The sequence below is a fragment of the Urocitellus parryii genome, chromosome 10, assembly GCF_045843805.1.
Source record: "Urocitellus parryii isolate mUroPar1 chromosome 10, mUroPar1.hap1, whole genome shotgun sequence".
In the NCBI taxonomy this organism is placed as follows: Eukaryota; Metazoa; Chordata; class Mammalia; order Rodentia; family Sciuridae; genus Urocitellus; species Urocitellus parryii.
The window spans coordinates 74,206,806-74,223,085 of NC_135540.1; the positions used below are offsets into that span (position 1 = coordinate 74,206,806).

General features: G+C 34.0%; 1 long non-coding RNA gene across 1 annotated transcript in view; it reads left to right on the forward strand.

The window, feature by feature from the left end:
- The window catches only part of LOC144257283 (uncharacterized), a 362,905-nt gene that overhangs the window by 71,459 nt on the left and 275,166 nt on the right, over window positions 1-16,280 (forward strand). The window lies entirely within an intron of this gene.

A 16,280-nucleotide genomic window follows, 5' to 3' on the forward strand; every position in this document is an offset into this window, starting at 1 on the left:
TTCCTCAGAAAGATGATTTTTTAAGTACTGAGGAAAAGTTCAGATTACTAGTCTATAAAATAAGAACTTTTTTTTGTAGGGTTGTAGAATCCATTTCTTATTTATTACCTATTGTGGACATGATCCTAGATTGGGTGGTAATTGTTAAATTAGCTGTGCTCATCTTTCATATTCAATTTATTTGTCAGTTTATGGGTTAGTCAGCTATGTGTTGTTGTAACAAAATAACTGAGATAATCATCTTAAAAGAGGAAAAGCTTATTTGGGCTCATGTTTTCCTAGAGTTTGGTTTATGGTTGGTCACCTGCAGTGCTTTTGTATTGTTTATGGCCTGTAGTGAGGCAGAGTGGTTCACTCTACCACATGGCAGAGAGCATGTGGTAGAGTGAACCACTTACCTCATGGTAGCTGGAAAGTAAAAGGGAGAAATAAAGAGAATAGGTCCTCAATATCGCCTTCAATGGCAGACTCTAGTGATTAACTTCCCTCCATTAGCACATGGGGCTTTGGGGAACACTTATCCAAACCATTGCAGGTTATGAAGAATTAATTTTGGTTTGATTGGTTTATTTCCTTAATAGAAAATTATTAGAGGATATGCTAAAAATTTTTCTGAATGTCCTCTATCAGTAAAGTTTATTATTCAGCATAATTAGATAATGAGGAATTTGTAGTTCCTTGTATATAAAATGTGAAGTACTGATTTTCTCAGAAATATAATGAGGTTTTAAAAAACCAAATTTAAGTTAATTTCTATAATAAAAAATCAATTGCTTATTATGTTGTCTCCTGTAGATTCTTAAATAAATATAAAATGTATTAAACAGTGTTTGTTCACAGGATCTTCAGAGCCTGAAGGAAGCACACAATTGATCTCATCTATGTGCACATTGGTACTCAAAAAAAAAAAAAAAAAAAAGCATGAGGACTAAGATTCATTTGCACAGTAAAGAGATGAGAAATTGAGGGGTACATTTAGAAAGTGGCTAGTATCCTAGTATGGCTGGAATGTAGCTTATGGTGGGACTGGTAGTAGGTGGTAAGACAAGAAAGATAAATCATGGCCCAATTGCAAGATAGGAGGCATGGAATACAATGCTAAATAGTTGGTATTTAATTTGAAAAACCAGTGTTTCACTGAATACTATGTTTGATAGACTTTGAATTTTCCCCCAAAATACTATGAACAAGTGAGTCTGAGAAATGCTGCATATCTCCTCTCAGACGTTCTCAAAACATACTTGCATATTAAAGGGTGAGGAAAATATTAAAGCCCATTTAATCTTGTTTGATCGACAAAGTGTTTCCAAAATATTCTTAACCACAGAGTATTTTTTCTTAGTACCTTTATTAACATGTTGAGAGAAACCTTTATTTCATGGAACACAGTTTGGAAAAACTTCTGTTGTTGCTGGTAGGCAATGGATTAGAATAAAAAATGTTTAAGTAGGGCAGCTGCATGATTAGATTTATATTTTAGGAAAGAAAAAAAAGAGTCTAATCTTTCTTTGATTCAGTTGATTCGTGTATTTCAAGATATTTTATCACATTGGAGCTGCCATTATTAAAATTAATTATTATTGTTTTGGGTATATTCAGAAGTGTTGATTAATAAATATTTCTGGTTAATAGTATAATAGATTTCAGTATTTTATATATTAAACATATTTCATATATTTTCCAATATATGGGATTTCTGTGGAGTACTTGACCCTATATCTGAGAAGATTAATTACCTGGCTATCAGTGACAAGCTGGTATTCCCAAAAAATTTTAAAAAAGAAAGCTTATCTAGTAATCAATTTCTTTTATGCATTCATTTATTGTAGAAAAGGACCAAAATAATTTGCTTATAGAAATGCAAACTATTCCATTGTCCTTAAGAGAGAAGACAACCTAGAATATGGAGGACATTTTGGTAGTTTTTAAACAGCTTTCCTTTTTTACGTACAGGAAATAGTCTTTTCTGGTAATTTAAGTACTAAAGTTTGTTTATTGCTTAAATGTTATTTTAGTGAGACATAAAGTGGTTTAATTCTGATCAATATAAGGACAGTTCTTAAAATCTTTTTGGAAAGGGTTGGAGGATGTAAACTCAGTGGTAGGGTGCTTGCTTAGCATGTGAGAGGCCCTGGGTTGGATCCCCAGCACCACAAAAACAAACAACAAAAGCAACCTCATTGGAAGCCTATAAAAATCTTGTGTTTTTAGAATGAACTCTTATACAAAGTCAGATTAGAATATCATGACATCTAGTACTCTAATCATTACTATTTGAAAAATGAAACATCAGCACTCCTGTTGAGTAGCTATTATACTTGGCCTCATAAGAAGAATAGAATGTTATATTGGTGAAAAACTACCTAAAATATAACAACTACATATAAAAATATCTTCAAATAACATAGTTATAAGGTAATCAGGTCTTCAATCTTAATTTCTACTACTTACATTTTGGGGAGTCCATTGTGCCTTTCCGTATTCTCTTCCGGGAAGGCTCTTTAACCCATTTGTCACATGGCTGCCTTCTTCCCTTTCTTCAGGTCTTCAAAAGCAGATAATTTACATTGCCAGAATGAGGGTATTCATGAGCTGGGTCTTAGGGATAAGTAGGAATGTAGCCCACGGTAGAAGTTTGACATACCTTTTGATTGATGTGTAGTGTGTTTATATGTGTTTATGGGTGAGTTGAGATAAATATTGACCTATGAATGTAGGCAGGCAACAATCATGGAGGACTTAATATACAGTTCTACAGTGTTTGTCAAGGGCCAGTGGGCTGGGAAAAAAGTGACTTGAAGTTTAGAACGATCATTCTGATAGCAGTATGCAAGATTGATGATAGGGAAAAATGCAGTGAGACTGAAAGTAGGGAAAATTGTTAGTGGAATATAATGATGTTATGAGTATATGTATGTATATTTCCTTATATACTTACACAATATTTTATAACATTAAAAATATAGTTTTGAAAAATATTGAATAATCATCAAAATATTGTATAAAATATTGTATAATATTACATGTGTGAAATATATGCTGACATTTGGAAAATCTGTATAATTAAGTGAATCAATGTTTTTGAATGACTAATTTATAATTTTACAGAATCATATATATTTTCATTTCACTGGTTCTTTTTTTTTAATTCTTTTTTTAGTTGTATATGGACACAATACCTTTATTTTGTATGTTTATTTTTTAAGTAGCACTGAGGATCAAACCCAGTTAATATTGTGAATATTAACTCATTAGCAGATATATGGTTTATATATATTTTATCTCAACCTGTCAGTTACCTTTTCACTCTGTTATTTATTTCTTTTGTTATACAAAAGCTTTTCAATTTGGGACATTATCCCACTTGTCTGTTTCTGCTTTAGAATGTACTAAGGCAAGTGCTCTACCACTGAGTCACAACCCCAGCCCCTCACTGGTTCTTTATTAGCTTTGTGAAGTCCACTTAGGAAACTTTCAGTGAAATTTCTTATATCTGATATTGTGTTTTAAAAATTTTTTAACATTACTATATGATTTTTCCTTATAGTTTCCATTTCTTTGGTGAATTTCATGTATTCCTGCATGCTTTCTACCTTTTTACTAGATTGTTTTGTATGTTGATTATAGTTATTTTGAAGTTCTTATCTAATAGTTCTGGAATATCCATGATTGGTTCTGTTGTTCAATTTCTTTTTGTTTTAAGTTGTAGTTAAATGGAATTTATTATCTTAATTCATTTAAAAATATACAGTACAGTATTGTTAACTCTACTCATGTTAGGATTTGCATATAAGGTGTCCCCAAAAGCTCACCTGTGAGACAATGCAAGAAGGTTTAGAGGAGAAATGATTGGTTTATGAGAGCCTTAACTCAATCAGTGAATTAATCACCTGATGGGAATTAGTGGTAATTGAAGGCAGGTGGGGCTTGGCTTTGGGGTATATATTTTATATCTGGTGAGTGGAGTTTCTCACTCTGCTTCCTAATCATCATGTGAGCTACTTCCCTTGGCTACACTCTTCTATGGTATTCTGCCTCATATATTGTGAATATTAACGCATTCCTAGCCCCAGGAATACAGTCTGCTGTCCACAGACTGATACCTCTGGAACCATGAGTCCTCAAATACACTTTTCATCCTCTCAAATTGTTCTTTGTCAGGTCTTTTTGTACCAGCAGTGAAAAAGCTAACTAAAACAAGCGGAGTGTTGGACAGCAGACCTGTAGAACGTTTTGTTTTTAACCTGCCTGATTAAAACATTATTGAACAGCAACTTCCAAATTCCTCCTCCCTCAGCCCTTGGTGGCAACTGCCATTCTACTGTCTGCTTCTATGTTTGAGTACTACAGGTGTTTCATGTAAGTGGAATCATTCAGAATTTGTCCTTCTTACACTGCCTTATTTCATAATTTCCTTTTGTCCATGTTGTGACAGATGATGAAATTTTCTTCTTTATGATATACTACTACTTTTGTGTGTGTGAGTGTGTGTGAGTGTGTGTGTGTGTGTGAGTGTAGGGGGTACTGGGGATTGAACCCAGGCCTCACACATGCTAGGCAAGTGCTCTACCCCTGAGCTACATCCCCAGCAAAGATTTTCTTTTTTATGGCTGCATAAAATTTTGTTATATGCATTATCACATTTTCTTTAGTCTTTCATTTGGGATGTTTCCACCTCTTGGCTATGTTGAGTAATGCTGCAATAAACATGGAAGTACACATGTCTCTTCAACTGGTTTTAGTTCTCTTGGATAAATACACAGAAGTGGGATTGCTAAATCATATCATGAATGTATTTTTAATTTATTGAGGAATCTTCATATGATTTTCCATAGATGATTGCATCATTTTACATTTCCTCCAAGAGGACATAATGTCTCCAATTTACCTATAGACTCACTAACACTTGTTATTTTTCATTTATAAACTTAATTTTATAGTGGCTAGCCTAAAGGTGTGAGGTGAAACTTAATGTGGCTATTTGAATTTCCCTGATGAGCTCTTTTTATAGACTAGTTGGCCATCTGTAAGTCTTTTTTTTTCTTTTTAAAAAAATTCAAGTACTTTGCATAGTTTTAAAATCCAGTTTCTCATCCTCCTCCTTTTCCTCCTCCTCCTCCTCCTCTTTTGCAATTGAATTGTGGAAGTTCCTCATAAATTGTGAATATTAACCCATTAGCAGATATATGGTTTATATATATTTTCTCTCAATCTCTAGGTCACCTTTTCACTCTGTTATTTATTTCTTTTGCTATACAAAAGCTTTTCAGTTTGGTACATTGTCCCACTTGTCTGTTTCTGCTTTAGAATGTACTAAGAAGTTGCTGACAAGACTAATGTCATTAAAATTTTTCTGTTTTCTTCTAGGCATTTTATAATTTTGGCTTATGTATTGTGTGTGTGTGTGTGTGTGTGTGTGTGTGTGTGTTTAGGAATATTTTTGTATGTGTTTATATAGTTTTTCCCAGCACTATTCTTTAAAAGACCCTTGTAGATCAGTTGAGCATATGTGCATAGATTTATTTCTGGCCTATTTCAGATTTTTTATTAGTCTGTATGTCTGTTATTATGCCAGTCCCACACTGTTTTCATTGCTGTAGACTTGTAATATGTTTTGAAATCAGAGTGCATTGCCTCTGATTTTGTTCTTATTTCTCAAGGTTGTTTTGGCTTCTAGGGTTCTTTGTGGTTTCAAATGAACTTTAGAACTGCTTTTTCAAAAATTTCTGTAAAGAAGACCATTGGAATTTTACAGGGGTTCCACTGAATTTGTAGATTGCTTTGGTAGGTTTTATGATATTCAGCCTTCCACTCCACAACATTAGATATCTTTCTGTTTGTGTTTCCTTGAACTTCTTTCAACAATATTTTGTGGTTTTCAGTGTACAAGTCTTTTGTCTTCTTGGTGAAGTTTATTCATAGTATTTTGTTCTTTTTGATACTATTATAAATGAATTGTTTTTGTGATTTTTCAGATTTTTTAGTGTAAAGAAACAAGTGATTCTTATATGTTGATTTTATATTTTGCAACTTCACTAAATTTCTTTATTACATCCAACAGGTTTTATTTGTGGTTTCTGTAGGGTTTTACAACTATAATGGCATGCCATATACAAGAAGAGATAATTTTATTTCTTCTTTTCTGATTTGCCCACTTCTTGTTTCTTTTTGCTTTTTAAGTTTTTTTTTTAATTTTATATTTATTGTACAGGGACACATACCTTTAATTAATTAATTTATTTTTATGTGGTGCTGAGGATTGAACACAGTGCCTCATATGTGCAAGGCCAGTGCTCTACCACTGAGCTACAACTCCAGCCCCCGTATTTCTTTTCTTGCCTAATTGCTCTAAAACTACCAGAAATATGTCAGATAGAAGTGGCAAGAGTGAGTATCCATACCTTACTCTTGATCCTAGGAAAAAAAAACCTTTTAGGATTTTACCATTGAATAGGGAGGATAACATTAGCCACAGGCTTTTCACATATGACCTTGATTATATTGATTAAATTATCTTTTATTATCGATTTATAGAAATATTTATATTAAAATAGTTTTGAGTTTTGTTAAATGCTTTTTCTGCTTCCATTGAGTGATCATGTGGTTTTTATTCTTTGCTCTGCTAATATGGTATATCTATAGCAGGTTTTGACTAAAAGTTTTTATGTAAATTTGGTCAGTCCTGCTTCCTTTTGGTAAACATTTGAGTGGAATTTTTTTTTCTGTCTTCATCTTTTTTTTTTTAATACTTTCTCTTTTAGTCAATGTGTGTACTTAAACCTAAAGTATCTTGCAGATGGCAAAATGTTTGGTCTGCTTTTGTTTCTCTTTAAAATCCATTCAGTTACTTCATATTTTGAATGCAGTTAATCTATTTACATTTAAATGAATTCTTGATAGGCAAAGATTTACTATTAATATTTTGATAATTGTTTTCTGACTTGTAATCTTTTGTCTGCGTTTCTCTCTTCCTTTGTATTTCTTTGATTTATTGTAATGAATTTTTTTTTTTTGTTACAGTGATTGAATTCAGGGGAATGCTACCTCTACCACTGAGCCACATCCCCAGCCCTATTTTGTATTTTATTTAGAGACACGACAGGGTCTCACTGAGTTGTTTAGCATCTCACTTTTTGCTGAGGTTGGCCTTGAACTTGTGATCCTCCTGCCTTAGCCTCCTGAGTCGCTGGGATTACAGGCATGTGCCACTGCACCCGGCTTGTAATGACATGTTTTTATTCCTTTCTGATAGTCATTGCTCACCTGTATATTTTCTTTGTAGTTACCATCATGCTTACAAAAAATATACATATATCGATTCCAGTTTTTGGGTTTCAGAACTTTGAATATATCTTTTACTCCCTTTTGGCTTGCAAAGACTCTGCTGAGAAATCAGCTGATAGTCTTATGGATGTTCCTTCATATGTCCTGAGTCACTTTTCTGTTGCTTTTGAAATTCTCTTTTGCTTTAATTTTTGACAATTTGATTATGATTATTTCAGTTTTTATATTTGGGATTCATTTTGATTCTTGAACATGGAAGTCTGTTTCTTCCCTAGATTTGAGAAGTTTTCACCATTATTTCTTTAAATAAGTTTTCTGCCTGTTCTTTTCTCCCATAATGTAGATATTTATTTGTTTGCTGCTATCCCATAAATCTTTTAATTTTCATTATACTTTTAATTTTTTTCTTATTATTTCCTATTACTGGATAATTTCAAATGTCCAGTCTTCAATTTTGCTGATTCTTTTGCTTGATCAAGTCTATTGTTAAACTCTGTTAGTAAATTTTTCAGTTCAGCTTTTGTATTATTCAGTTTCAAAATTTCTGTTTGGTTCTTTTCTATATTTTTGGTTATTTTCTATATTTTATACCTCTTTGGTAATAATCTCATTTGTTTATGCATAGTTTTTCAAAGCTCTCTGGACATCTTTGTGACAGTTATTTTAAATATTTTGTTAGGGAATTCTTATAGTTCATTTTCTTTGGGGTCCATTTCTGGAGATTTATTTTTTTTCTTTTATTTGGGTCATATCCCCTGTTTTTCACCCTGCAGTATTTTGTTAATAATCATGCATGAAAACAACACAAAAAACAAACAAACAACGACAACAACAAAATACTAGCCAACTCTCCCACATACAGGAAAATATATTTCTACTCATTCTTGCTAGAGATTCTGGATCCCCCTGAAATATTTTTTGTGACTGTATCTCCTGGACTTGTGTGTTTAAATTTCTAATTAAAGAAATTTGTATTTCTTTTCTTTTCCTCCCTCTTTTTCTTTTTTAGGGAGCTCAATCTCTTGTTCCTTCTGGTGTCTGTGGGTTGTACTGTGAGTCTTCTGAAAGAGAAGTATGTTATGTTACTCTTTTTGTTCTCAATGACAGAAGACATCTAGAATATACTAAGTTTCATCTTTTATTGAATTAGATCTGACAAAAACCAGTTGCTTGGTCAGCCCATGAAAAACTGCAGTGTTGGATACATGCTCTGCTCTACTCTTTCCCTGCCTAGGGAGAACCCCATGAACTGTATTGACTTCTGTCCCCTATACTGCAGACCCTCGTCTCAGTTTCCAGGCATTTAGAGTATGCTGGTTCCTGTCAGTGCTCTATAATACATGAGACAAATGCCAGTCCCCCAGGCAAAAGAGAAAACCAGTAAGAATGTTGGATGTGCAGTCCCGTTTTCTATTTCCTTCTTCTGGAAAGGGAAAGACGAGGAGAACCAGGAGTTCCCTTCTGATCATGTGTTGTTGTATTGGGGGAAGGGACTGTGTTGAGGAGATGCTACAAATTTTTCTTTTGGCTTGGTTTCATACCTACCTGGGTACATAAGCCTCTTAATAGTTTCGTATTTCTCACAAGTTGAATTTGTTCATGTATTGTTGTGGAACCACTGTTTACATAGGAGGATAGGCTGTCTGGGGTTTCCTATATACAATCTTGCTGAAATCACTGCTTATGTTTTGAAAAACAGTCCCTCCCCTCCCCCACCATTATTTTAAATTAAATGTGCTGGACATTATGTATAGAACAGTAGAGACACAGATTAATAGTATTTGTGCCTGGAAATCTGCATGTTATTTTTCACAGAACTGTTAGTATGAGGGTTTGAGTTAAGCTAGTGAGGATTTGAGCTGGGTTTAGTGTTTGTCATTACTGTCATCTTCAGTGTACTGCAGACTTCAAATTTCTCTAGAATTGCACTACTTTTGCCATTAGCTTAGTGTGGGGGTTAGAGTGTCAATGGATTTTCTGTTTGTGCTCCACCTTCAACTTTCAGCTGTCCCTGTGTTCCTGTATTGTAGAAGGATTCTCTCCAAGCTCTTGCTGGTGATAAAATACAGCATGTGAGGTGATCTTGGGATGTTCTATTTTGCCCTATTCAGCCACAGTCTTATGCAGAGCTTATATACCCGGATCATAGAGGTGGGCTTTCTAGCATTCTTGTCCCTCCTTTGGGTGATAGATAACCACAGTCTTCAACCTGCATTCCTATCTGGTAGGAGTTCCCTCCCTAATCCCACCAATAGCAGACCTCTAATCATTATTGATATAGATTCCTTGAAACAGGATGTTTCTTGCCCTCCTCAGTGAGTAGGGCTTTTCTTTCTACCCTTTTCCCAGATGCAAAGGGTCATTGCCTAGGCTCTGGAAACTTGTAATATTGCCCCATTTCCATATATTTAATGTTTTTGTTTCTTAGACAAGAAAGGTCCAGGGAAACAGGAAAGCATTTTTAACTTTTTTCCCCAGCAGTATCTGACTATGCCCTGAAGTCCTGTGTCATTGAGGTTGGTTATTTCTGGTCTCCTAAGTTGCACTATTCTTTCTGGAGAGTACCCAGAGGAAGTACAAGTAAAAGGCTCAAAAATTCAGTGTGAACTGCCCAGCTATTCCAGTCTGACATGGTAGTTCACAGTTGCCATTGAATCATTAAACATTTATTTGATTTCTTTCTACCCATTTGATCAGTGGCCAGCTATTATTCTTATTTCCTTCTCAAAGGAGAGATACTTTGGGATTCTGTTTTGTAGAGACTAATCTCCGTTTTGAGTTCAACTTGTCTGGTTGACTTGTGAGTTTTTTTTTTTTTTTTATAGCTTATCTTAATTTTTCTTATTGTTAAATTGGGAGTAATTTTCTCTCCAGTTTTCTACATTTTTAGACCAGTGGATTTTAATATAAGAGATCATGAAAATTATTGATATAATTTCAATTGACATTGCAGCTTACTTTTAAGGCCTAGTATCTGTTCAATATTGAGAATATTCAAATTATCTGTAAAAGAGTGTTCAAATACTCTTCCCCTTTTAACCTACTTGTCTGTGTGAAACTGAATTTTCTTCAGTGTTCTTCAACAACAACAACAAAACATATCACAACAAATTTAATTAAGCAGATAGGAGAACCCAGATGTTTTTTTTTTTTATTAAGCCAGACATCAAACACATTTGCAAAATAGTAAAACAGTGTCCTTCTTCTCATTATTTTTATTTTGTAAAATGTAGTTTAAATAAATAAAAACATTATTTGTGCTAGTATACAATAGGTTTATTATTTTCTAGTAAATTAATATTTAATCAAACAATAAAATAACAGTATTTTAAAACATTTAATAAAATAATATTTCAAAATAGTAGAGATTTTGGTAAATATATATAGATATAACCTACATAAATAATAGCTCTTTGAGATTCTCAATAATTTTTAAGAATATAAAGGGCTCTGGGAATGGGAATATTTGAGAAACAGTGACACAGATAAATTCAACAGCAGCACATATATGTTACTAGAGCTCAGGAGAAGATATGAGGTAGCAATATTGCTCAGAAGTCAAAGGTGCCATGGTTTACAGAGATGATTGTGGATATGGGTAGGAAAAAGGAAAGAATAATCAGGAGAATTGAGGGAGTAGAATTTGAAAAGAAAAGAATGGTTTAACAGCGTCAGTAAATGCCTCTGGGAAGAAAATGTCTCTTGGATCCTCACTGTGACATATTTGACTGTGGTGAAGTCACAGGAGTCAATAACTCCCTCCAAATCCCACAAACAATTTGATTCTTCCTATGCACTATATAATGAAGTTCTTCCCTCTTAATTTCATTTATTTTTGCCCAATGTAAATTTCACATTTAAGTGAACTAAGTGAACTGATTGAAACACTTCCTAGACATTCAAGCTAATGCATTAAATCAGATTTTTATTTAGGGCACTAAGAGAAATATATCTGTTTTCCTAAAAACTGACATTTTTAAGCACTAGATTTCAGGCAATAAGAATTAATATTTTAATCATGCATTCCAAGAACTATCATTATACCATTATTATTATTTTTTTTACTGACAATGGAATTATTACTGTCTTCAAATTCAATTACTTTATGGAATCAATTATAGATCCTGTCTTTTGAGACTGTTTTGATGCTACCAAATACAAAAACTCCTTGCTATAGCCCTGGTGTGAAGAGTCTTAGTATAAATTAGGAGTTTTAGGATGAGGAATTTGAGGATCATATTGCCTTTGGAGGTACTGAGGGAGCAAAGTTAAGGAAGCTGCCTCTGATGATGTTATTGTGAAGCTTGGAAAGTGAGCATACCAGAATCTTACCAGTTCCTGCTTGCAAATCTCAAGCCTTTTCTGTCTCTGCAGAATAATGACCTCTCCTTTCTCAAGTCTCAGCGAGTGAAAGGTCTAATTAAAAACACAGAGGAAAGAGGATTCTGGCAAAGGTGGTTTCCAGCTTTCTCTCTGAAATACAGAGAGAATGATAGAAGATGGAAGTGGTAATGCCCAGTTGATCATTAACTGTTTAGTACTGAGCCTGAAGTACTGGATCACACCAGGAGACCTGGTACAGTTAAGAGCCTGAGAAGATACACTAGAGTCAATAGGCAGAGATTGAAAGTCAGGAAAAAGACCTGGAGAGAATTATGACTTCAGGACAGGACTTCATATTGACGTTCAAGCCATGCATCTGCAAAACAAGTAACTAAAGCTCTTCACGATCTATCTCAGATCTTCCTCTTCCATCTTAGCTTTCTGGCCTTCTTAAGTCCCTCTTAAGGGTATGCTTATGCTTTCTGCAGCTTCATCTTATTTTATAGATGTTAGTCCAGAGAGATATCCTAGTACTGTTGTGTTTGAGTATTCCAAACCCTCTCCACAGAGCCTTGATTATTTCCTTCTAGCTTCTAACACAATTAACACAATGAATAATTTCTTGCTTCAAATTATTGATTTGGATGAGTCTGCAATTAAATATAAATAAATGTACCAATTAAATATAAATAAATGTACCAAAAAAAAAACACAACAAAACAAAACAAAAAACAAACCCTCAAAAAAGAAATTTATTAGAGCTGGGAAAGCCATTTTGTTAGCAGACCAGTAGGGGAGCTATTTGAGTCATGTGATTTTCCAGGATTCAGTAAATCAATTTTTGTAGCTGCTCTTGTGCTGCTAAAACACAGATACCCATGTACATAAGCATAACTTCCCTTCATTCATATCTATGTATTTGTACTGTGTTCTTAGTTGGGAGCTTCAGTTTACTGCCATAGTGCCTGGTACACTGGATACATCAATGACCATATGGTCAAAATCCTCAAATTGCTATTTTGTTTACTAGTTCATCTCACAGATGTTGATATATATCTACTAGCTCTCCAAATTTTCAAGTACTCAATTATCAATGTTGGATTTGCAGGGCAATTAGATATGACTGCCATCCTGCCTTGATGCTCCTGTATGCCAGTCTATATAGTCAGGACTGTGGCTTGATATGATAGTTCATTTTATTTACAGTCCATTATAGACACAAACACAAATAAACCCACAAAGAATACTGTTAACTACAGTTAACCTGTGTCATTCTTTAAAAAATACTTCCTATTTGTCATTATATATTTATACCATTTAGGTTGATAGGGATTTGGTTTATAGTATTGCTGGTAGTGAGGGGAGAACTTCTATCTATGTTACAAACTAAGCATGTAGTGGACTTTTATTATGTGTATTTATTTATTAAGACATGATTCCATAGATGGTAAAGCTGAATTCATTGAATAGATTATAATAATAAATATTTTTTCTTCTATAGAGACTAGATTCCATTTTTTCCTGATTAAATGACACTCTTTATAGATTATACTTATTCACGGAATCAGGTTGGTGTGTGTGTATACATACCTACTACACAGACATGCAGTATGATATGGAAAGCTCAATCTTATTTGGATATAATTTCACCTTCATCTTCCTTTGCTTCTATTCTTAATTCCTGAAGTCAGTGACTGAGCCCTATGTATTCTATCTTTATTAAGTTTCCTAGAAAATCCTTTTACATTTGCATCTGCATAGTATTAATTGAAGCCCTCCAGATGCTGTGTCTCATGGATGGTTCTAACAGATTTCAAACTCTTTTCCTCAGTCTGTTTCTTTTCTTGAATTTGTATCTGAGCTTAGTCCTCACTAGGTGGGCAACCTGGATGAATGGCATAGTCTCTCTGAGGTTTAGATGACACTTTTGCAAAACAGGCACAATCACACCAGTTTCTTTGTTGCTAAGATTAAATGAGTTGGTGTATATAAATGCCTAGCACCTAGTAAATCCTCAATAAGTGGAAAGAGAAGGAATTGTCCATTACAGTATAATCTACTTTCCAGCTGGGATCTTCTTTCATTTTCTCAAATATAGTCTCTGCTGGAGTGGATCAGACTTTTCATTATTCCCCAACATGCTCCATGTTTACCTGCTACCATTACCCTCTCTACCTGCTGACATCCAACTCAGGGTTTAAAGTCTAGTTCAAATGCCCCCTGAATCTTCAGCCCTCACTGAGTCTAATATTTGGAAATTTCGAGAGGCAGTCCTTGTCCTTGATATAATCAAGACTACATCATAGCTATTCCAAATGTCCCCTGCATGGTTGCAGTATCCTTTTATTACTCCCAGAAAATGAGATGCTGAGAGACAAGTGCATTTAAATCCTTCATCCTGAGACCCAATTGATAAAAAGTAATATCCTCTTTGCTTTAGGATGGAGAGGTTATTCATTTCTAAGAAAGACATCATTCTGTGATGACTACTGCTCACCCAACCCTCCCCATCCACCATCAGTGTCAGAGGAAGCAGGCAGCCTGTAGTCTAGAGCTTTCTTTTTCCATGTCCAGTCTCACCTGTTGCCTCCTTGATTATCTCCCATCTTCTCCTTTACTCCCATTGTTCCCACTCATCTAGGAAATTTCTACCAAATTTGTATGTTATATCATCATTTTTGGTCTTTCTGTATAGACAGTACTGTCTTTTATTTTATAATTCTTATTTATTATAAACTTCTTGAGGATATGAATATATTTATATTCCCCACAGTGCCTTCTTTAGTGCCTTGCAAATAAAACATGTTAAATAATAAATGACTAGAATCAATCAGGATTATGGTTTGGATTTTGTAGATGTTCATTATGTATAGCAGAGAATTGTTTCATTGTTGCTGTTCTATGATTTACATATTTTTCCAGTTAAACACTTGGTTTTGACCCAGAACTTTGCAATACAAATATGCTTACTTTCCAAACCTCATATAATTAGCACTAGATAAAAAAAAAAAAAAACCATGCCTGAAACAGTCATTTCCTTTCTATTCCTTACATGTTCAGACTGAGACAGGTGGTAACAATCTGATCTGGGAAGATCAGGGGTTGTGGGGTGGAACTATAAGACAATGGCCTAAGGAAAATGTTGGATGACTTAGAAAGTCCTCTTCAAGAGAATCCTACTAAAGTACCACAGGTGGTGCAAATGTTGTCATTGATTATCCTTGACACTTACCCTTGCTGCTCTCCTGGTCAAGCCATATGTACACATTTTAGTAACACAGAGTAGTTCTCTGGAGTGACTGTGTCAATTTGTCAGGTTTCAAATTAGAATGCTTGAAACTTATGCTAATTTTAACCAGCATTCTAGCTTGACTGTGATATCTACAATAACGAATAAGCTAGGTGAAAATCTAAAATGAAGAATAGAAAATCTAAAATGAAAATAGACACTAGAATTGCTGTATGAATATATCTGGCTGTATAACCAATGTGATCCTGCAACCTGTACACGTGGAAAAATGAGAATTCATACCCCATTTGAATCAAATGTATGGTATGTCAAGATCATTGTATTGTCATGAGCAACTAATAAAAAAAGAATTAGCTAAGTGAAATGGAGCTTTGATGGTAATAATAATGAAAACTAACAATGACTAAACAGCTTTGTTATGTCATGTGAGCCAGGAAGCATTTTTTTGGGGGGTAGTTTTCTCAGTTTAAGACAAAATTATGGACTAGATTGCATATTTTACTCATAATTGAATTTTCTATTCTTTCTTTCTCAAGCTTCTTTACTTCCCGTGTGTGTGTGTGTGTGCATGTGTGTGTGTGCGTGCGTGTGTATATATCTACATATCCATGCATGGGATTATTGCTTACCTTGCTAAGGATTTTTGAGGATTTAGGGATTGAGATTCTTTCAAATAGTTGAGATGCATAGCATACAAGTTAAGAATTGCATTCTTGGCTGCATTCTTGACAGTTATAAAGCAGAGGGAAATTAAACCATGTTCTTTTTGAACTTATAAAGTCCTTTGTGTATTTGTATCTGCATGTACTAGTTAGAATTTGTGGGCTTTGTGTATATCCAAGGAAGGGATATCCTTTAAAAGAGAAAGAAAAGACATATTTGGAATCATTCTCATGTAAGTACTCTAAAATAATAAAAGGTTTTTAAATGCCAAAAGTTACACATTATGTCATGTATTTTAATTTAGCATAGTGTGAAGTTGAGGAGAATAAATAAAGCACATCCCTATTTTCAAAAGGGATTGAATAATTAGCCTAGGGAGGAACATGGCTTCAATGTTGGGAGTGATGTCACCAGAGTAAAATCTTTGCTGTTTTCACATTTTGGGTGAGTACTAGTCATTATGTCTGCCCCCAAATCTTGGATTCTAAGAGGAATTCTTCAGTTGATATCTCAGTTCACAAATTATTCATTTGTGAATAATATGGTCAGTTTTCCATTAAGGTATGAGGCATGTTTGGAAAAATAAACGTACCTAAAGCAGAAGAAAACTATGCTATCTCTATATATTAATCAATATGGTGTTTCACTTAAAAATATGAACCAATACATAAGTATCACTATATGTTTAAGAAACACAAACAGCACAAAAAGTAATGATAAAGTTAAAAAACAGAAAAATGAAACCAGGAAGAAGTAGAAG